The 22,999-nt window shown below is 48.0% G+C and overlaps 1 protein-coding gene across 1 annotated transcript in view; it reads left to right on the forward strand.

The window, feature by feature from the left end:
* The window catches only part of NAB2 (NGFI-A binding protein 2), a 161,280-nt gene that overhangs the window by 38,567 nt on the left and 99,714 nt on the right, over positions 1 to 22,999 (forward strand). The gene's annotated exons all lie outside the window — the stretch shown is intronic.

Raw genomic sequence — 22,999 nt, forward strand, 5'->3', positions numbered from 1 at the left:
TACGCAATAGCCAAAGCTAACATGCCCCTTGCACAAAGGTAATGTTAACAATAGGTTTCCCTAACACTGCATGATTTATCACTGAACTACCACCTTTAAATATGTTTTGGAAAAACAACTATTTGTCTCCAGGCATCAGCCTGTGAGTTCTGAAAATACTACATTTCCATCTTCAATACACCCTTTTCAATTTTGCTGTGTATATTTATTATTTCAACCAAGCAAAAGGTTTTAGTTTAGTAGGCTTCGCTTCACACAGGAGATATACTTCCTGGTAGCTGGAGAGTTATCAGTAGCTCATGAGCAACTCGTTGTAGACGCCTGTACTAGAGATTAACCACTTGGCTGCTAAGCCCTACCCACAGTGCCAAACCCTTTTTTGGATTTTTGAGGTTAATCCTTCCAAATTATTTTTCCAGAGACGTTGTCAATGCCAAATGTGCGCTCTTTTTTTCCAACATCTTGGGAGTCTAAAGGTACCCAGGGATTGTGAGTTTCCTGGGAGGAAACCAAGAAAATAGCCAAAATGTAGCAGATTTCTAAGTTTTTTTTTTAAAATAAAAAATGTGCTAAAGAAACTGCATGTTTTTTTCTAAAAACGACACCAGCAAAAGATTTGCTATATTAGGATCACCAGCTTTCACAGACAAGCAGATTTGTATAAAAAAAAAACTGTTTTTACCACAGTGGTTGCATTTTTCTCAGAAGTAGTCAATTTTTCCATTGTTTCTGGTTTCAACCTAATTGTGCTTGTGGTAGAAACGTGTGAAACCCACAGGTGATCCCAGAAAACGATACATTTCTGAAAAGTAGTCACAACTGCAAATTAATTAAGGGGTCATTTATAACCGTTTTCCCAAAGAAACTGATGCCTGAACTAAAAAAGAATGAAAATGAGTAGGGAAAATATAGCTATTGGTGACAACGCTTTCAACTGTAATTTTTTTTGTCACAATGGCCGATTTAGAAACCGCATACTGTTACAACAGATAGACCCTTCCGGCCACGAGGGTATCTGAATCGTGTAGGTTGTCCAGAAACACACAATACCCAGACTCAGCTGAAGCTTTGAATGAATTTTCATTGCATGCCGATCATGCAGAAATTCATATGGTAAAATAATAATGAAGGAAAACGGGTATGAAGGAAAACTATGTATTTCTGAAGTCTACAAAAGATGCTGCGTTTAGGACCAGCAGTTATTTGTTCACCTCTGAATATGAGATTACCAATTCTGTAAAGTAATTCAGAGGGCAGTTTATAAAGTGTATTCTGTTTTTGCCTACTGACTTACATTTGGAAGCCAAAAATGCATAGAAAGTCAATTGGTAATAAAAAATTGTTCTACGGTTCTATGTTCCCACACATCTTGTGATAAAAAAAATGTGCCCCACTTGTGTGGCCAGTGCCTTGGTGCTGTGACACACACTACACATCCTAAAACATGACATTTCACCAGAAAAATCAATGTTTTTTTGCAATGTGGATGCCTGTGGAATTTAGGCCCTAGCTAAGCCGGCACTCTGTGAAACATACCAGACACAGACATTTCTAAAAACTAGACATCCAAGGATGTTCAAAAACTGTGACTTGCAAGGATCCATGGCCTTTTTACCCAAAAGCCCTTGCAAACCTCAAACTCTGGTTAAAAATCTGCATTTTCCCCATATTTCAGTGAGGGAAAGTTCCATAATTTCTGAGGTTCCTCAAATTTCCTCCCACTCAATATTCCCACATGTCTCCTGATAAAATGATTTTTTTCACTCTAATCTGGATACAGTGTGGTTAGATTAGAATTTTAGGCCTGTGATCTGCCGCCACCCAGAGAAACGTAGCAAACACAGGCATTTCTGAAAGCTAAACATCTAGAGGAGTGTAACGGGAGTGTGACTTGTGTGGATCTGACAACCCTTTCTTACCCAGAAGCCAATGCAAACGTCACATTTTGGTTGAAAACACCAATTTCCTCACATTTTTGAGAGGGATAGATCCAGCATCTGTGAGAATTCACAAATGTACACCCACCCACAGTTCGTACACATCTTGCAATAAAAATGCTTACCTACTTGTGTTGATGGCCCAGCGCCCAACACAGAAGAGTCCCAATATACAACATACTCAGATCAAATGTTTCCACTCAAAATAACACTTTTTGTGTGCAATGCAGTTAGTTGTGAATTTGGACCTAGGTTTGCCACCTGGAAAAACCTACCAAATCCAGACATTTCTGAAAACTAAATACTCAGCAAGTCCAGGGTGGTGTGAGTTGTGTGGTTCACCTGTAATTCTCAAACTTTAGCTAAAAATACACATTTGTCTCACATTTCTTTGAAGGAAAGTTCTGGAATATATAGGGACCCATACACTTCCTACCACCTAAAAATTTCACAAGTCTCCCGATGAAAACGTTACCCCACTTGAATGGGTGGGGCCAGCGCCCGCAACAGGGAAGGCCCCAAAATGCTACACAGACAGATAATTTGTTTCCTCTCAAAACTGCTGCTTTTTTTGCAATGTGGGGAGACACAGATTTTTCACCTGGGATCGTTCACCTCCCAATTAAACCTGCCAAATCCAGACATTTCTGAAGCTAGATAACCGAATGAGGGCAGGGTGGTGTGCCATGCATGGATCTCACAATGTTTTCTTACCCTTAATGTCCTGCAAACCTCAAACTTTGCCTAAAATTATGCATTTTTCTCTTCTGTGGCAGAAACTTCCAGAATCTGCCGGGATCCACAAAATTCCTACCACTCATGTTCCCACACATGTCCTAATAATAACGGTAGAACACTTGTGTTGCTGGGTGCCTGCCGAGGTTGGCTTTAGCGCTGGTAGCACCTGATGCAACAATCATTTTTGGCACCCCCACACCCCAAGACTCCCTCATCAGATTCTCTCACTCCCACTGAGCATACATGCCCCTCAGCTCTCCAATTAAAAGTTTTTGTTAAACACAGCACCCTCCCCTAAGGTGAGCACCCCTTCCCAGGTCAGCGCCCAGTGGGGCCGCACCATTTGCACTGCTCTAAAGCCGGCCCTGGTGCCTACGGCAGGAAACGTTAAATGAACTGTGGGAGTCCTCAATTAAAATGCAGCATTAGCTGTGCAAAGAATTAATAATCTCTACTTTTAGCAGCAGAGAAAATGGTGTGCACCACACTGCTTACAGGACCAGTTAAAGTATACTGCTGGCTTGTAAATGATGCTGTGAGGAGAGTAATATTTACAACAAGGGGTGGTGAGGGACAGAGTCTCTGAATTAAGCAGAAAGCTCTCACCCAGTCAAGAGATCAGGGCTAGATCCAACACCGTTTTTTAGCTCACTGCACCGTCCCAGTTTCAGAACCTGGCTGTATGCAAATTAGTCTGTTCCTGTCCCAGTGCATGATGGGAACAGGGCAAACCGTTTTTGGCCACTATAGGTGTGGCAGGGTATACTCAGACATGAGTCCCTTTTTCACTGCACCATCAGGATTCAAGCAAGCCGGGCCGAAGACGGCTTAAATGCCAGAAACCGGTACCCGGTAGCTTGTCTCCTTTCTGGTGAAGAATTTGGCTTGGTAGTTTAGTCTGCCCTGTTCCCATGATGCACTGGGCCAGGGACAGACTGATTTGCATATAGCCAGGTTCTGAGCTGGGATGGTGCAGTGAGATAAATAACGGTGATGGATCAAGCCCTGATCTTTGGACTGGGTAAGAGTGGTCTGCTTAATTCAGACACTCTGTTCATCACCACCCCCTTTTCTGAATTGTAAGGAGAGTAAGACCCCAAAACTGTCTCAGTTCTTTAACACTGAGTCAACTGGTGCATGCCTGAATAGGGCTGAATCCTGTCCCCCCTACTGCATCAAATATTGTTTGCATAGAGGTTTGTGAGAACCACCATCTTGCTGAGAAATCCATCATCTACAAAGAGGTTAAAATAATCAGCAGAACAGGAAGCTACTCCAGTAAAAGGGAGTTGAACAGATTGCACTCCATCCAAGCCACCCACACCAGCTCCCCCTGTGCCCTCACTCCAGCAGCCACACGTCAACGAGACTGTGGGTAAGCTTGAGATACTGTGACCCTTGGGGCTTCCACTTCCTGCTCAGCATCAGTTACCTTGACTGGGTGACAACAGATGTGTCGCCATCATCAGAATAATCAGATTCCTCCAACAATACAAAACCTCTCTGACAAATAAACAATTGCCAGGACTCTTTCCACCATCAACATTGATGCAGTGTCAGTCTCGAATCATGCATTGGCTACACTTTTATACAGGATCCCAGAATCGGCTCCAATGCTGCAGCAGCAGGTGTGAAGCCATACCTAAAGTTGAGAGCAAACAAATTGAAAAAAGAAACGACCCAAAAAAAAAAATAATACTGAAAAACTACTGCAGTAAGGCACTGATAATATTGTTTGAACAAAAACAAAATCAGACTTATCTACCAGTAGAAGTAAAAAAATGGGAATCATGCTGCATAACAAAAGCTCACAATACAAATTATATAAAACGAGAAATAAAATCTATACAGAACCAATGAAACAAAGTAAAATATAACAAAATCCTACAGTTTAACTTATTTTACTAACTACACAACCTACAAAGAAGGAACAAACAATAAAACACAATAACAACGAACTCTAATAAAACACACCCAATGCTAATGGATCCAAAAGAAAATTACCTCCAAAATCCAACTCACAACTAAAAAGCAACGTACCTACCAACATTCATAATATGTTTTGCTAAAAATATATACATATTAGCACTTACAATCATAAAAATAATGTGGACAGTAGAAATGTAAAAACAAGAGCAACATTCTAGACATTAAAGTTAATCTGCCGTAGCTATTTCAGAAGCTGTGTCTCACTTCACACACTCCACACAAAATGGTAATACAGTTGGCACATTTTCGACCTTTGCTCGGTGTGCTCTGCAGAGAGGCCAACAATTGGAAAAGTATATAGTCTAGAAACATTTATGACATAGTGACATGCACAGTGAGAAACTTGTGCTGCCTTAGCCTCAACTCCAACTCAAATTGTGCCCCATCATCACTATGCAGGGATCAATCAGACAGCACTGAAACACATCATTCGGAAACCGAAAATCTTTTCTGGAATGCAGAATGACGTAGAGTCCCGTCATGAACACCCACCAATAGCCTGACCTCTGCAGCCTACACAGTTCGCAGTATCCACTAAGCACGAATCAGTACTGAAGTACATAATTAATTAAAGAAAAAAACTAGTAGACTGCCTGAAACTGCATTTTGCAGCCAGGAAAAATAAGGCGTCCACCTCTCTTCCAGAAACACAAGGAATGCAATGATGTGTTCAAGTCTCTGGAAGACAATTGTGGTTCCACTGTTGAAATTTGTTGTTTTTCTTTCGGTTTTATAAAGATAAACAATGCAACATTGCAGTTATGAAGCAGTATACCTTACCCAAAGTTTGGGCATTCAGGCATATACATTACAAATTACAGTAGAAGTTCCGGTATTACAATGGTTTGTTGTATGAGGCGTCATTTAATCTTTCAACAGTGCAGGCATTATTCCTTATGCACATTACTGATTATTGAGCACTTCATGGTATGTTTGGTGCGGGGTCCAAATCATTCCCAATTAAGATGCCTGTTGGGGCAATAGTAAGTCCATTGGCCATTTGTAAGTGTATGCCCCGGCTCCTTAGCCCACTTGTCTCTTATTTGTAGTTGAACCATCCTCCCATCCCTCATTATGCTGTTGTATGTTGTGGCGATTAGTCGGGCAAGGTTAGGGTTTGAAATGAGTAAAGTGAGCAGTTTTCTTTCATTTGGTTCTTCTTGCAAGGTGTGAAATGCCTCCGCCATTGTCTGCAGTATTATCTGATATGTCAGTAAGTCTAAGAGTGTGCATTGTGTTCCTTCCATGACCTTGAATTTAGCATTGAGGAAAAGGTCCCAATGTGTGCTTTGTCTAACTTGCTTTATCCCCCTTGCATCCTTGGTTACTTCCAGGTGTGGGTTGTTGATCTGGGGAACACCGGAGAGTATATATCTCCTATGCCCATTCCTGTTGCCAGTCTTGACTATGCCCAGGTAGTGCATTGTGCCTTGTGAATCACTCTACCAGGTCTACTTGGCTTCTGCATCAATTGTGCTTCGAAGGGGACTGGAGCAGCAAGCCCTATTTGTAGGTCACATCTCAGGGACTATTTAATGTTGTGGAACCACTGATGCACACATTGAGCTTGGGCTATTCAGTATTAGATTTCAAAGTTTGGATCACCAAAACCCCCCTCGTTGTAGGGTAACTGCATTTTATACCACGCTGTTCAAGGATGCTGATCTTCCCATGCTATCCCAATCATCAGAGATTTGAACTTTTCAAACAAGTTCTTGGGTACTGGGAGGTATTCTGGAACAAGTACAGGAGAGTTTAGGTAGCACTACCATTTTCAGTAACAGCACCTTCCCCTCCACTGTCAATGGTAATCTAATCTATTTCTCTATCTGAGATGCTGTATTTGTGATACACTTGCCACAGTTTTCCATAGTTAGAGTTTCCACTTCCTATTTGTATTGGATTGTATAGTAGAACACTGGGACAGTTGGCAAATTTACTTGAAACTTAAGGGTGGGTGGCGAAGTGCTTTTTAGGTTGAGCCTTGCGCAGCATGAATGCGCTGCTCCAGGATGAAACAACCTCTTGGAATCGCTCTGGACTTCCGGACTATTATTTGCGGTTACGAGCAGCGTTGCAGGCATGCGCGCACCACTCGAGACTCGCAGGACGCTGCAGCTGCATTAGCGGCTGCGCTTGTCTAATTAGCTTCAGCTTTCACTTTCATGCTTTCTTGTTATTGTTTGTTCTTCTCCACTGGGACAAGACCTGTCCCCTAAAACCGCATCCTTTTTGGAGGTGTGTCCTTCTCTTTCCCACCCTGACACAGACATGCATCGATGACCTTGTTTCCAAGATCTGGTTGTCACAATTTAAAACCACCATCATGAGACAAGCTTGAGAAGGGGTACTCAAGATGGCCGCAGTTGTCACTATTACAAATCCTGGCAGGACCTGCCCAGCCTTTCAGCCTCCTAATGTCGAGAGACACAGTACATTTAAAATGGATACTAGTTGTAACACCAGTTACTTGCAGCAACTATAAACAGCAACACCTGTGGCTATGGGCACTATATATAAACATACTTGCTAACACACCGCTGACAGGGAGTGTCTTTGGAATACGTTTACATGCCGCAGCATGTTGGCAGGCGCGAAGCACACAGCTGAAGGGTGCTGATAAAGTACAGTAAATAAAGTGGCACGTGCCAGTGGCCTGGGGATATGTTGGCAATAAAGGATTACGAAATGGAGATGTCGGGGTGAGTGAAGCCTTGTTGGTGTTTCCCAGAATGGGTCCATCGGCAGAACGGCTATGACGTGCTGCTTTGTTTCTGCACACACAGTTATTAAAGTACCATGTGGTGTTCTGCACCCAAAGGAGGGGTAGACATTTATTTCATGATGAAATATAATAAAAGGAACTGCTTTTGCTTGTGAATCAGCATCTTTGCAATGGACAGAAGTGAGTGGAAGCTAGTCCCCAGAGGGTGAAACAAGATACTCAGCAGTGTAACAAGCCATGCACTCGCGTCACTGAGGTGTCTGTTGTAACCGCCATTTAAGTGATGAGAACAGAGCATGCATGTGCACATGGAAGGCTCATGTTAATTCTGCAGTGACGTCAATTAGTGTGAGCATGCTTAATCAGAACAGAGCAGCCTGTACCAAGCTCGCGCTGTACAGCGCCTTGAGCCTGCCTATTATAGGAACGCTGGACCCAGAATACTAAAGGGCTCGATTCTAAAAACAAACAAGCATTGGCATAGCCAATAGGTCTCACTTTTGGGACCTTCTAAGTATTTAGTTATGCAGCACAATATCCTTTGTGCAACATCAACTGTTGCATGGCTAAACACTTATAATGTCCCAAAGGCGAGACCTATTGGCTATGCCAATGCTTGTTGTTAGGGATACTGACTTAGACTACTTTTCCCGTATTCTATCCTGTCTACCAAAGGTGATTATTTCCCAAATGATGGGATTAAAGTTACACTCAGGATCTTTCATCAGCAGCAGCATATCATCTGGGTACATTGATGATGGTATTCTATGACCCCTAAATTGAATCCCACAGGAGTGATGGAATTCTCACAATGGACAATAAGGTTGACGATAAGTGGGCAGCCATGTTGTGTCCCTCTACTTATCTATAAGGTTGGGCAATGTTGATTATTGATTTTAATTCTGGCTTTCAGATTCGTATGGAGCAAATGTATTCATTGTGACATGGTTGTGCACATACGCACTCTCTCAATCACAATGTGTAGATAGGGCCATTCAGTGGAGTCGAAAGCCTTAGCCACGTCTAGAAATGTGGCTACTGGGTATGGAGGATATCTGCTGTTTACCTACTGCAGATGAATCACAACTGGTCTGATCTAATAAGGCTTGGTAGTATGGGAGAATTATTTTAGCCATCATTTTAGCCAGGAAGTTGTAATCGACATTGATTAAGGATAATGAGCGGTAGGAGTCACAAAGATGAGCAGTTTTGCTAGGCCTAAGCAGATCTAACTCAGAACTTTGGATATTGCACTTTGAAACAGGATACTTGTCATAGTACAGTTTACATTGAGATATTTAGGCACATAAAAGAACCGCTCAAATGAGCTGGGTCTCATCACTTCACAACAGGGATAAACTAATGTATGCGGCTCCCTTCACTTCCACAGAGGCGAGGAGACCTACCGGGCCCTGTCATTGGGATCATCTCTCCTGTATTTGAGACTCTGATAAAAAATTTTAGCCGTAGATTCCTTACCTTAGAAAAATCCCCTGGCGTCAGACTGGATCTGGAGATTTTTTCTGAGCTGTACCCTGTGTGCCGATAAGCTGCGAAATAGGTGCCGAAAGAGATATAAATAGGCACCACCTCAGCACACTAACATCAATTCCCTACTTTCCGTGCCAGTCACCTCAGATCCTGAGAAGAGCTACCCCCCAGTCTTTTTTGACGGACTCTTTTTCGACAAATCTTTTGAGACTTTGTTTCCTGGTGTGGTAGGGATGTCTACAAGAAAGGCTGGTTTCAAGCCTTGTGGTGCCTGTCACTGGCAAATGACGGACCCACACCTCGTCTGTATTTGGTGCCTCAAGTGCAGCCATGACTCCAAGACCTGCGCCGATTGTCATGCCATGCACCCCAAGACCTTGAGGGAGAAATTACTTAAGCTCTTTGCTGCTCAATGCGGGATGCCGCAATGATCTCAATTGAGAGAAAGGTCCCAGGATTGGTCTTGGAGCCACTCAAGGCCACAGTCATCACAGTCTAAGTCATTCGGGTGTTTGGGTAAGTACCCCAAATTGAAGAAAAGTAAGAAGTCGAACATGGCTTCAACTTTGCCCCGTCTGCTGAAGTCATCAGATGAGACAAGAGAGGTTCAGCATTTGAGGCCTGACTCCTTAGTTGAGTCTGGGCCTGGGCCATCTCTGCCCGTCACTGAATTTCCTCCAGCTGGTGGGACCCTCTCCCAACTTCGTGAATTTTAAGAGGCATTGCACCTCATATTTGGGTGATCTGTCCCCGCTGGAGCATCTTCAGGCCATGTGGGCTCGGGAGGGGCCCCTACTGGTCTCCCACCAATAGGCTCACCACTGGCGCCAGTTGGTCCCCTTAAATGGATCCAAAGCGGCACTGGTTGAGCTGCCTCAACCTCCCCCTGTGTCAGCTCCACTCAACCCAGTCTCCATACTCAAGCCTGACACAGAGCCTTATGGCCATTGTCGAAAACCAATTTCAGCACTGGCTGGGGGTTTACCACCCAGACCAGGGCCTGTGCCCTATTCCTTTGGGCTAGGACTTGGAAATGATTGGGAGGGGCCACTGGATGCTGATCAATGCCAGCCCCTAGATTTCGCAGAGGACACTGGGTATGATGATCTGGCAGATGCCAGTGGACTGGACACCTTAGTTGTTATGGTGGTGAGAAGGGTGGCGGATGTCATAGACCTTCAGCTGCCCACTGTGGCTGTCAAGACGAAGGTCTTGACAGAGGTTCTTCAGACTGGAGTCACCCCATCTGAACCACTTCTCCCATTTAACAAAATCCTCATGGATGTCCTACTGCAGGCCTGGTCCAAACCCTGCACAAGGGCTCCTGTGAATAGGTCGATTGTCCACAGCCACGTCCCTCTCCATGGGGCCCCAGTTTCCTCACAACACACCTCACCCTTGAGAGCTTGGTGGTCCAAGTCTTCACATCCAAAGTAAATCCTGGAGCATTCCCTACCATCTCCCCGGACAGCGAACCCAAGTGGGTGGACACTTTGGGGAAAAAGATGTTCTCTTCCGCCAGCCCAATGCTTCCGTCAGTGAACACTGTGTGCCTTTTGGGCTGATACCCCCACTCGTCATGGGACTCGGTTCCGCAGATGCTCGGAGAAGACCCTAGCCATACTCTCTCAACCTGACAGGAGAGACACAGCAAGGTTCGCAATTTCCTGTGGGCTGGATACGACTGGCTTGCTAGGCAGAACGGTATTATCATCAATGGCGTTGTGGCACCATGCCTGGCTGAGGATGACTGGCTTTTCTGGGGATGTTCAGGCCTCGCCTATGGACATTCCCTTTGATGGGCAGGCCAGGTCCTTGGGACTTTCCATGGCCCCTATTCACCCCAATCTGCCATTCCCTCCTTTTTTCAGCCGCATCTGACCCGAATAACCACAGCGGTGTGCAAGTTTCACAGCCTCTGCATGGCGGAGGACTTAGTACCCATAGACCTTATGGGTCAGGCAGCCAATGATCTGGCCAGTCCACCAGCCTCCTGGCAACCACAGCCTCCAACCCCTCATGGTCTGCCCCCTTATCATCATGAGCACCTACTGGGTGGCAGAATGTGCCATCACCTGCGCCGCTGGTGGTCTATCAGGTCGGACCAAAGGGGTTTGCAGATTGTCCAGAGGGGCTAATCCCTCCCCATCGACACTACCCCTTCACCGTGCCACCGCCAAGAACGCGCAATCGCTAGGAGACACTTTTCTTCTTGAGTGGAACTCAGGCCTCTTGTATGCCTTTTCACCCAAACTACTCCTGCCCAGAGTTCTCAAGGAGATCAGGAACGACAGGGCCCAAGTCATCCCTGTGGCTTCAGACTGGGCTCGGAAAATTTGGCATCCCAAGCTGTTGAGCATGGCCATCAGTCCTCCGATCAGGCTGCCCCTTCAGGGAGATCTTCTGTTGCTGCAGCAGAAAAGGGTTCTCCACACAAACCTGGCAACACTCCACCTTATTGCGTTGAGATTGAGCAGCAACAATTGACAGCCTTCAACCTTCCATCTGAAGTATGCAATGGTATTCCGGGTGCCAGGCATCCCTCCATCAAACGCCTGCCATTGGGGCAAGTTTGTGGCATAGTGCGCCAACAAACAGGTTGATACCCTTTCTGCTTCTCTTTCTCAGGTTCTTCTCTTTATTCTTACCCTTACCCAGCAGGGCTCTGTTCTGGGCACCTTAAAGGGTTATCTTTCTGCTATTTCAGAATTTCTGTGGTTGCCTTACCAGTCATCCCTCTTCAAATCCCCTATTGTGCATAGGTTGTTGAAAGGTTAACAACATATGTTTCCACCTTTTCCTTTTATTATGCCTCAGTGAGCCCTTAATCTTGTCCTTATGTGCACTTCCTTTGAGCATATGCAAAACTTTCCTCTCAGACTCCCTACCATCAAGACTGCCTTCCTGGTGGCAATAACCTCTGCCTGTAGGGTCAGTGAATTTCAGGCTTTGTCATCCAAGCTTCCATACTTGAACATCTACTCAGACTAGCTGGTTCTAAGGACGATACTTTCTTTCCTCAGAACGTCATCACTCCCTTTCATGTAGGCCAGCCCATTACTCTGCCTACTTACTATGCTCCACCACATCCCTCTAAGGAAGAGGTACGACTTCACCATCTGTACCCAAACGCGCGTTGTCCTTCTACCTTAACTGCCTAAAAGAGTTCCAGGTGGAATACCAACTCCCCGTGGGATATATCACAGCAAAGAAGCAGACCATCTTTCGATGTATTGTGCTCAGCATTAAAATTTGCTACACATTTGCCAAGAAGCAACCCCCTGATGCTTTGCATGCTCATTCCATCATAGCAAAGGCTGCAACCCCTGTGCCGGTGTAATGAACCTCTATGGGGCCACCCTGCAAGGCACGTGGAGGGGCCTCCTGGGCTCCTCCAAGCACGAGCTCTGCAGCCGGGCTGCTGTGCTGAGGGGGCCCTATGAAGCGTAGGGCCCCCGCACTGCGGACGGGGCGGGGGCCTGTGTTACGCCCCTGCCTGGAAATCTGCCAGGCGGTAACTTGGGCTTTCATGCACACGTTCACAAAACGCTACTGTTTGGACAGTCAGGTCCGTTGGGATGGGCACTTTACCATTAGTTTTGCAGGCCCATCTCCGGGAGGTATCGCTTGGGTATCTATTCTAAGGTAAGGAATCTCCAGCTAAAACTCTCTTTCAGATGGACAAGTTACTTACCTTCTGTAACGCCTTATCTGGTAGAGACTCCATCTAGCCACAGGTTTCTTACCTACCCTTCATGATCTGCCAGCGGATTTCAAGGGACAGGGTTTTCCTCGTCTAGGCCACTAGTTTTCCACACCAGCGGTCAGTGGTTTTGATGGCTCCTCGCTCATGGTGTGGAAAGTCTCAAAAAGCAACTGACATCCGGCTGGGGTAGCCCCTAATCTGACAGAGACATTTAACCTCAGATTCCTTAACTTAGAATATCCCCAGACGTGAGACTGGAACCGGAAATATTTTGCAGCAGCACCTCTGCACGCCGGGGGACGGCGCAACATGACCCCCCCCTGACATCGTCCTCGTTCAGCGAGGGTATATAAGTCCCTCCCGGCATGCTGACGTCAGTTTCCTTCTTTTCTGCGTGCTAAGTGGATCCGGAGTGAGCTCCTCTGGCCTGTTTTCAGGCCTCATTTTGGACGTTCGTGTCGGGAACAGTGTGTGATGCCTTTGGGCTTCAAATCTTGTAATTCTTGTCTGCTGCAGATGTCCGCGACAGACCCGCATCTTATTAGTATGTAGTGTCTGGGCCAGCACCATGACTCCACTGACTGTGAAGCCTGCCAACGTCTGAAACCGAAGTCTCAGCGGGAGCACCGTATGAAGCTTCTCTCAGCACGGCTGTACCGGTCGGAGTCATCTTGCCCCCCCCCCCCGGCCTCGTCATCGACTGCAGGTCCCTCTACTGTCCGGTTTCTCAGTAGATTGACCTCTGGGGTCCGGGGCCATCATTCTCTACTTGGTAATTCGGGGCACTTGTGGCCTAGGTCATCGACCTCCCCTTCTTCTGTTGTCAGGGGCTCTGGTTCCCGGAACTTTCTGAACATGCACTCCTGATGGCGTCCCACCTCTATCCACCCTTTCCTGGTGTGGGGGCGACTATGGTCCAAATGGAGGCCTATGCAACGGCCTTTCAGGCCTCCCTTGGGTCCTCTCCCGTTTCTGGGGCGTCCTCGGAAACTCAGCTTCTTGTGGGATCTCCACAGACTTGCCGGCGGGTTCACCACCGGCACTAATTGAGCCCTTGCCTCCCAGGAACGTCGGAGATGTGGTGTTAGTGCGCGGCCCGACTGGGTCCCCTTCTACTCTCCACATTGGGTCGTTAGGGCGCGGGCCTCCTGGGTGCCCTTCCTCGTCCCACGGCACCTCTGCCACGCTGCATAGCCCAGTGGGGCTCCCTGTGGTGCCGCCTGTACTCATAGCCCTGACTTGAGCACACCCCAGCCTTCCAGGCAGGCGGCCGCCTGTCCGGAGCCTGGGTCGCCGCTGTCCCAGCGCCGCAGGCTTGCCTCCTCGGCTCCACCTCTGCTCCTTTTTCTTGAATCAAAGCCTGCTCTGGATGAGCTGGAGCCTGCACCAGGGCGGCGCTGGAAGATTGCCTCGCTGGCCCCGGCTACCTCTTCTTCTTCAGGGAGGGAGCTTGTCATAGTTTCGGTGCCGACTCAATCCCAGAGGCTGCCGAGTCGGCGGCTGACGAGGTACAATCGGCACCGACACGTGTCGCTTTGACACTGTGTTCTGGATTCTTCTATAGAGGCCTCTGGAGAAAGTGCAGCACCGCCCTTCCGCCCGGCGTCACCGGAGCTTTTGCTGCAGGTGCCCCCCTTAGAATTTGTGGAGCCTCCTCATGAGCTCCCAGATCTGGCAGGCTGTTCGCCCCGTCAGGAATCTCATTCTTCCATGGGGCTCCCTTCTGTGGGGCATTGGGCGCACCCTCAGTGTCTTGGGAGGGTCAGCCTACAACCCTCCACCACTGATGAGCTGTTTTCCCCTCCACGGAGTGCTACTGAGGCTGGTGCGGCTTTTTTGAGAGTGGTCTCTTCGGCCACCCGCATCTTGAATATGCAACCCCCCTCTACCCCGTTGTCAGTGGACCCCTTGCTGGAGGTCCTCCACCATGGGTCCGGCAATGTGGAGCCGCTTTTGCCTTTAGAGTCATCCCTCTATGATGCCCTCTTGGGTACCTGGGTCCAACCTGCTTCAGGTGATCCAGTGGTACGCACAGTTTTGCACCGCCACCCCCCAGCTTCACATGATCCAGTCTGTCTTTTTTTGCAGCCTGATATGCAGGGGTTTGTGTTACAGACTGCCTTTCCTTCTCTGCCCCCCCCTCTAACGCTTCCTCCCTCTCTGGAGTCCAGGTGGCTTGAATCCTGGGGTAGGAACGTCTTTGCATCCACTAGTGCAGCCCTTCAGTCTTTAAATACTATTTGTGTTTTGGCTCGGGCTACTTCTGCCCTGTGGGACTCTGCAGAATCTTTGCTTACTGCCACCTCCGAAGGTACTCGCGCTGATCTTCTTCACTCCATTCGGGATGGCCGCAACATGGACAAATTCACAATCCGTTCAGTCTTAGATACTGCGGATTCTTTGGGCTGAGCCATGGCGAGTTCTGTTGCCTTAAGGCATCACGCTTGGTTGCAAGACAGTAACTTCCATTAAAATATCCGTGAATGTCTGGTTGATTTACCTTTTGATGGGGTTTTGCTCTTTGATGCTCACGCCTAGTCGGCGGTTTACCGGCTGGTGACGGGCTTTCATCCTCCCACTTAGGTCCTTTTAGGCCTGTCTTCTGTGTACTTTTTCATTTTCTCATCCGTTAGATGCGCTCTGTGTTTAACACAGGCAGTGAGCCTTTAGATGCGTTCTGTGTTTAACATGAGCAGTGAGCCTTACATCTTCTTTTTATGGGGTCAAGTGTGTTTACCCATTTATTAGCATCTCTTGGATGCATATTATTTTCAGTTGCCTGTTGGCCTTCTGTGGCCATATTTCACAGGTTGGTGTGTCCTCTGCTTTTGGCTTTCAGGTGTGGAAATCTGTTCATGGGTTCGATTCGTTGCTGCATTCTTTTTGACCTGGCTTTTTGATCTAAGAGGTGTCCCCCAGTGTCCGGGGTGTACATACTCCATGTGGGGTACTTGTACGCTATTATATAACTTGGCTTATCTCACCTGGGCCTGGAGATGATGTGGGCTCCATGCGTTGATTGAATGTCCTTTGTATGGTGTTCTATGTTTTTCCTTGGTGCCATCTGCTTTCGCCATGGTTATCCATCTCTTTTGGAGGTTTCATGGTCTCCTCTTCATATACGGCTCCTACCTGCTCTTCAATGTGCTGGGTAAAGGTCTGGTACATGCTTTATGTCTCCATACCGAATGCCTTGGTTTCCTCTTCCTACGTTGCCATCTCTGGTCATGGTTGTGAAGTTTGGACCAATATCTCCATGTGTGAGGGAGCCCTTTTTAGGTGGTTGCAAGTTGCCATAGGTTCCTCCTTGCTTCCACTTCCTGGAGTGATTTTTCAATTGTCATATGCTTCCTTTTTAGTGTTCGACACTCTCCGTGTCTTTTGGAGTGTTGGTCTTGGACTCTTTCCACCATTCGTTGACTTGGTGTTTTTGACCTCTCCGTTCGGAGTGACCTACTCTTGTTAGAACTACTCCTGTGGGACAGTTCTTCTGATGGCAGTGGTCATTAATTACTGTCATCAGTTCTATATGGTGGTTGTTCCTCCATCTGGCTTCGTGCTGCCCGGTCGCGCGCTCGTCTGTTCCTGTGTAAGCCACTTAAGGTCTCTATTGCCGTTTGCCAGTGGCTTATTCTACCAGCTTCAGCGGGTTAGGGGTTAATGCTATTGCCCTTCCTTACCCTTTTGGGGTTGGGTGTGCGTTTGGCATGCTTCTTGTCCTGTTGGCTATCTCCAATGCATTGCTCAGGTTCTGGCTTGCCTTTGGGCTCTTGCCCTGGCACTTTCGGCCTCCTTTTATAACTGGTCTTTTAGGCGCTGGTTGCATCTCTTCAAGTTCATTCCAAGCTTGGGTTAATGCACTTTTCGTGCGCCATTTAGCGGAGAGTGATCCTTCTTCCTCTCTCTCTCTCTCTCTCTCTCTCTCTCTATCTCTTCTGAGGATCATACCATTCTACCTGTCATTTTTTATACTGGTACGGTGTGGCGCCATTACGGCATGTTGTCAGATATCTTTTATCCTGTGATTTCTGCTCTTTGAGCTGCTGGGGTTGCTGTCGGACTGTTCTGCCTCAGTTTTTCCCCTTTATCCGTCACCCTGACGTCGCAGACCCGCCCACCTTTTGTTGTATGGCTGTGGTATCTATTCTAAGTTAAGGAATCTGGGGCAAGTTGTCTCTATCAGTTGTACGAGTACTTACCTTCGGAAACGATGTATCTGGTAGAGACGTTGTCTAGCCGCAGATTCTTTAACGCCCACCCAGCCTCCCCGTTCTGCGAGGACCTTTTCAGGTGGTGTTCCCCGCTGCCAATTCAGTTGCCATTGGGTTTTATCTTCAGGGTGTTCAGGTTGGTGCACTCCCCTGGGTGCTTTCATATACAGTTAACCTCTGCTGAGGGGCTTCTTTTCTGTTGTATGGTACATGTGATTCACAGGAAGGTTCGTTGTCCTCTCCAGTTCCCTTCTCTTCAGTCTGCTCTACTACCTCGGGGTCCTAGTCTCCTCGTGGTCATCCTCTTTGAGGGACGGTTGTGCTCTGTTTCCTACCTCTGTGTTAGAGGGGAAAGGCCAGTCTTCTCTTTCTTTCCTACAGTGGACTGTTGTTCTTGCTGTGTTCCGTTCTTACTGGACGGCACCGTTCCACATGAAACTATCAGTCTATTTCTGTCTGTTGTAATATTCTTCCCTTGTTGCACTCAGGAAGGGGCCTCCGCTTGACCTGCTGGGCTCTTTCTCACAGTCTCCACTTACAAGTGTAGGTGGTGTCTATTCTGTCCTTGGGATGGTGCCTTTCACCACCCCCTTCTTTATTCACGAAAATTAATTCCTTGCACACTGTTCCCATACTTTCACAGTTTTTAGTTGGTGGCTCCGCGTTGTGCCGCGGAAAAGTTTCTCTGAAGAAAACTGAAGTCAGCACGCCGGGAGAGACTTATAAGACCTTGCTGATGTCACATACGAGAACGACGTCAGGGCAGAGTTGTGTGGCGCTGTCCTCGGCGCGCAGAGGTGCTGCTGCAAAAAATTTCCAGATCCAGTCTCACGCCTGGGGATATTCTAAGTTAAGGAATCTGCTGCTAGACAACGTCTCTACCAGATACATCGTTACCGAAGGTAAGTAACTCGTACTTTAGGCACTGCATACATCACATCTGGGTGACGACGCCACTCGGAGCGATCAACGCCACAGTCCTGGGACAGCTTTACACACTATTTGAAACAGCACATCAACCACAACCTACATTTTCAATTCAACTTTACTATGCCAAAAAACAGTCATAAAAAAGCCTAGTTTTACTATGCTGGAAAAACAAGTAACATCAATTACTAATTCAAGCACATGTTATCACATTAGTGGAAAAGCTTACCTGTTATACACATACTCTTTAACATTAACAGCTTTAAACTTACTGTACACCTACACTGCAGTAAAACAAAAAGCACTAGCTCTCACAGAGGGAAGACCTATTAGCTTTGCCAATGCTAGTTCTGAATTGCAGGAAGGTCGGAGTTGTTCTGATGCCAGTAGGTATGTTGGTCCATATTCCCTGCAGTCAATGTGATACTGCCTTCTGTTTGTAATTTCTTTCACATTTTCTAATTCACTGTATTTCATTTTCCTGGCTCTTGGTATGGCACTGTCCAGTGAGGTGGTTAGTTTTTTGGCTAGGTATGTGGCGGTGCCATTTCTGAGTATCTTGAAGGAGATGCTGCTAGTTTAAAATATGATGTTGGAGAAGAGGTGTGGTGCAGCGGCCAGGGCAGCTGACTCCGGAACACGGGGCTCAGGGTTTGATCCCCGGCAGCTCAGCGCAGCACCATGTGACTCTGGGCATAGTGCCAATAACGGCCCAAACCCAGACCTTTCTTCATACAACACACCCCTCCACCAATAACAGACACAACACAATTTTGATGGATAAAGTTGTTGCAGCTTTATTAGCACAAACATTATGCCAACATGTTGGGTTATCTTACGGGAGATCCAGAGCAGGCCGCCTCTCGCGACCCGCCCACCTGATGAGCCGTAACCCCCGCAGTGTTAACCGTCGGGGCGTTGTCAGTTTTTTCTGGGGAAGGTCTAACCCCTCCCCCGGCGAACCTCTCGTCCGCCCATTACTCACGCCCATCCCCCTTCGGGGGGGCGGAGCGTTGGTAACCCCCGGTTGCTCAGGTACACAACTGCCCGAAGGACTAACGGGGCGCCGTCGGTCCTCCAGGATCCATTGTGGATCTCCCTGGGGGATAATTCGCTCACGCATCCTTCCGGTGCTCATGTAGAGGGTGCCCTTCTGTACCTTCCTGTATTGGATCGCCCTGTAACTCCGCCTGCAACACAAAGACAAGTCATTAGTTGCAACAAACACCCCCCGATCTGCCCAAGAGCAGGGTAAGAGGATGGGAGGGAAAACGCCGGGCAGTCTAGTCCAACGATGCCGGATCAGCCTGGGGGAGGGGGCAAGGGTCAACCTGCCGCTGCATCAGGAACAAAGAGGGCGCTTGACCCTCGCCCCCTAGGCTATATAGCCCTTCATCCCCTCCCCCAGGAACAGGAAGTGACCTCACAGAGGACCACTGGTCCCCCCAACCACTAGACCGCTCAGGGTCTGTGCCATCCTATGGCACTAAGGGTGGCTTCCCTCATAGGTGGCCACCTTTGGTGTCCCGGGGCAGCCCATCATAGTGCCAATATCGGCCCAAACCCAGACCTTTCTTCATACAACACACCCCTCCACCAATAACAGACACAACACAATTTTGATGGAGAATGTTGTTGCAGTTTTATTAGCACAAACATTATGCCAGCATGTTGGGTTATCTTACCGGAGATCCAGAGCAGGCCGCCTCTCGCGACCCGCCCACCTGATGAGCCATAACCCCTGCGGTGTTAACCGTCGGGGCATTGTCAGTTTTGGGGGGAATGTCTAACCCCTCCCCCGGTGAACTTCTCGTCCGCCCATTACTCACGCCCCTTCCCCCTCGGGGGGGGGGGGGCGGAGCGTTGGCAACCCCCGGTTGCTCAGGTAAACAACCGCCCGAAGGACTAACGGGGCGCCGTCGGTCCTCCAGGATCCATCGTGGATCTCCATGGGGGATAATTCGCTCACACACCCTTCCGGTGCTCATGTAGAGGGTACCCTTCTGCACCTTCTTGTATTGGATCGCCCTGTAACTCCGCCAAGGCTCTGGGTGCGGCAGCCGCCGTCCCAGAGTCCCCCCACCTACTAGCTTCCTATTAGTACAACCTGCTGCTCCTAGTGCTTTCCGCTATAACAACCAAAGAACGCAATTTCACTTTGGGTAAAAGAACCCCGTCTACATCAAAGCACACAGTGCATTTGGCAAGTAGCAACCCAAGCCTGACGAAACAAAATCTCCTATGCTTCAGGCTACTTCCAAGTTTGCCGGGCGACACTATCCACCTCTCCTTGGCGCCATGGACCTATTGCACTACAATTGCAATCGCCGGCCTCCCTCGGCTCAAGCAAGGACAAGTCTGCTCTCTTCCTCAGCACCGCCAAGCTGGCATGCAACCAAACTTCCTTCTCACTTCTGCCGCCCTCCAGACAGGAAACTGTGACAGTGATGTTCCTGAACTTCACAACTAACTGCCAACTGTGCTTTGCAGGTGTCCATCTAGTGTGCCATCCCCCAGTCTATTCCTATTCTGTACAGCTGGCTGACCAGCAACCAACAAGCCCCTATCAGGTAAACAACACCACTGCCATTGGCATGGTGTCCCCTGTCTAGCATTGGCCTCACACCCTTACTAGACCTACTGGGGACATATTCACCCTCAAGGTCATGCCAGGCGGCTCACTCCCATGAAGCCGACCCTACTGTAGGCTAACAATCTCCTCGCATGTTTAGCCTCACTGGAAAGACACGTAACTTTCAAACCCCTGGGAACCTAATTGTAAGTCCATCACCTCTCAACTATGCCAGCCAACTGCGTTCTGGTGTTGTTTGAAAAAGAACGCTATCCCCTCCATTTCTGCACTTAAGTCAAATTACCCACTCCTGGAGATAACTTACCCACACCCACTTGATCCAAAGGCAGATATTATGGAAACACATAACTGCGTAACTCCTCACCAATCAGTGTTCTGCAGAAAATATAGCATGCTAGACTGCTGAGTGTGCATAGAACCTGCACAGTTCTGACATTCCTCCACACCGTGTCCGGCCGCCAGCTGCTGACCTTGCCCGCCCAAAGCCTGGGCGAACTAAACGGTGCCACACCGTCACCCATGTGCCCAGCCGCCGCTACTAATGAAGATCCCTACTGAAACTGTGAAAGAACTGCTGTACTAAGCCGTTACACATGGTGCAGCGCCCCATATGCCAATATATAACTTGACAAGTTCCGGAGTAAGCCTGTTCTGGTTAACCCAGGTCCCTGCTGCGCCCACCTTGCCCTAAAGAGCTCTCTAATACGTCTCATAAAGAAACAGAAATGACCCAGCCCAGAGAGACGCCGTGAGACAGAAGAAGCAACCCGGCCCCTCTAAAGTGAAAATGTTGCCCTGGGCAGAGGGCCGATGTCCGCCATCCTCTGGACCTTGTGCAACCCTGGTCGTGCTTACCCAAAGACCCATGGCCCCAGAAGATACCAAGCTAGTCTTTACCAAGCCAGTCTTCTGCATACTACCCCTGAGGGTCCCTACGTGCTGAGGCCAGTATCTGCATAAGAATTGAGCACAACAGGGGCTGAAGTATAAGGGTTGTCCTGGTAATTTGCGTAACTGCTGTATTTAACGCTGCTTCTACTCTCCCCTACCAGAAGTCAGAAACTCATTGTCGCCTTGCCCCCCACGAGCACTTAATCAGGATAAGCATACAAGTTCCGAGCCCGGGGCACGCCATGGACCTCCTGCTCCATTCCCACCTGTCTTACTCAGAGTGGTGCCTGTGTCTTTGACCAGTATTGTCCAGAAATCCTAGAATTGTTACACTCCCCTCCTGGACATTTTGACTCAGTCCCCCAGACACTGGCCCCAGTGCGTTCTTCCCTATACCAGCTCCAAGGCCTAACATGCCAGACAGCTAGGCGTATTTTGACCATAAAGGCGCAAAACTTGTGCATTACTGAAAGAAATAACAATTCCATGGAATAGTCCCCAACCAACGATGACAAGTAAGTCATTGCTCATTCGATCGCCAGGATCAGCGCCCTCATTGGGCCCCCGTTGCTGAACTAATAAACATGTTGCCTATAGCGCATGGGATGCATGATATGCCAAAATCGAGTAGTAGTAAGATGAGAACACTTCCGATTCTCTATCGCATGAAATGCATGAGTAGTCCCAGTTCTGCCACTGTATCCAGCTTGAACACCCCAATTATTGCACTGTAAAACACATTGTCCAGACTCAACAGCAGAGAGAACATCCAAATACTGCACTATCAATGTATGACTTTCATGAATGAAACCTGCATGCGTCCCACACCACGGATAGTAATGACAATGGGGGGAACATGGGAATCCAAGACCCTAACACACTGCCCACAGTGTGCTAAGACCCTATACCTGTTGATAATTCATGTGGTCTCCCATGTGGGAAGGGCCGTTCTCCTGCGCGGTCCCTGCATTAGAGACAGAAAAGAGTCATAAAGCTGTCCCCCTGATCCAACACTCTGCATTGAGACACGGCCCTCAATGCCCCAAACGTTACCCCGGCCAGTGGGATTTGCGAGCACTAATTAGTCCCCATTACCTGCCGACTTCCAAATGAAAGTTGTCCACTCTATTACTTAATGGAAGACCTTTCCTAAAGAACTACTCCTCTCCCTGACTCCGGAGGTGACTTCTCAGGACCGGTGCCTAGTGAGTCTGCCCATAAATGCCGTAATGGCCCTCTAATTGAGTCTGGTCCTCTTTAGTCGGATGCACCCTGCACGAATCTCTGTTAACACACAGCTTGCTACGTCTTACAGTATGTTATGTACCGGTGTTTGCACAAATGCACCAAAGCCTACATAACGTATGATCTTACATGAGACTGTCTACCAAGAAGTACTAATGACCTCATTAGTACTATATATGCTAAAGTAATAGCAGACATAACCCATTCTCCTCCTGTAATACCCAGTAGGAACCTCTTCCACTGTCTGCTCATGAGTCACTTTGGATCGCGTAACTTCATGTTTGCTTAATTACTGAAGTCACCATTGGAGTATCCGCTCTGCCCCCCCTGAGAAGCATCCTGACACCCTGTGCAGAGTCTGAGCTATCCAACGCCCAGAGCATTGAGACTTGAAAACAAAGTTCCTATCACCTCTGCATAATAAACTAAGGAGTCTAGTCGTCGGCGGGCCACTATGCTTGCTGAATCGTTCAGTCGTTCATCTCTTAACTGATTTAGAAATCTATGCTCGCTCCCCAGAATTCGGCCTTAAGATTTAAGAGTTTG

Source organism: Lissotriton vulgaris, chromosome 1_1 (assembly GCF_964263255.1).
Source record: "Lissotriton vulgaris chromosome 1_1, aLisVul1.2, whole genome shotgun sequence".
Lineage (NCBI taxonomy): Eukaryota > Metazoa > Chordata > Amphibia > Caudata > Salamandridae > Lissotriton > Lissotriton vulgaris.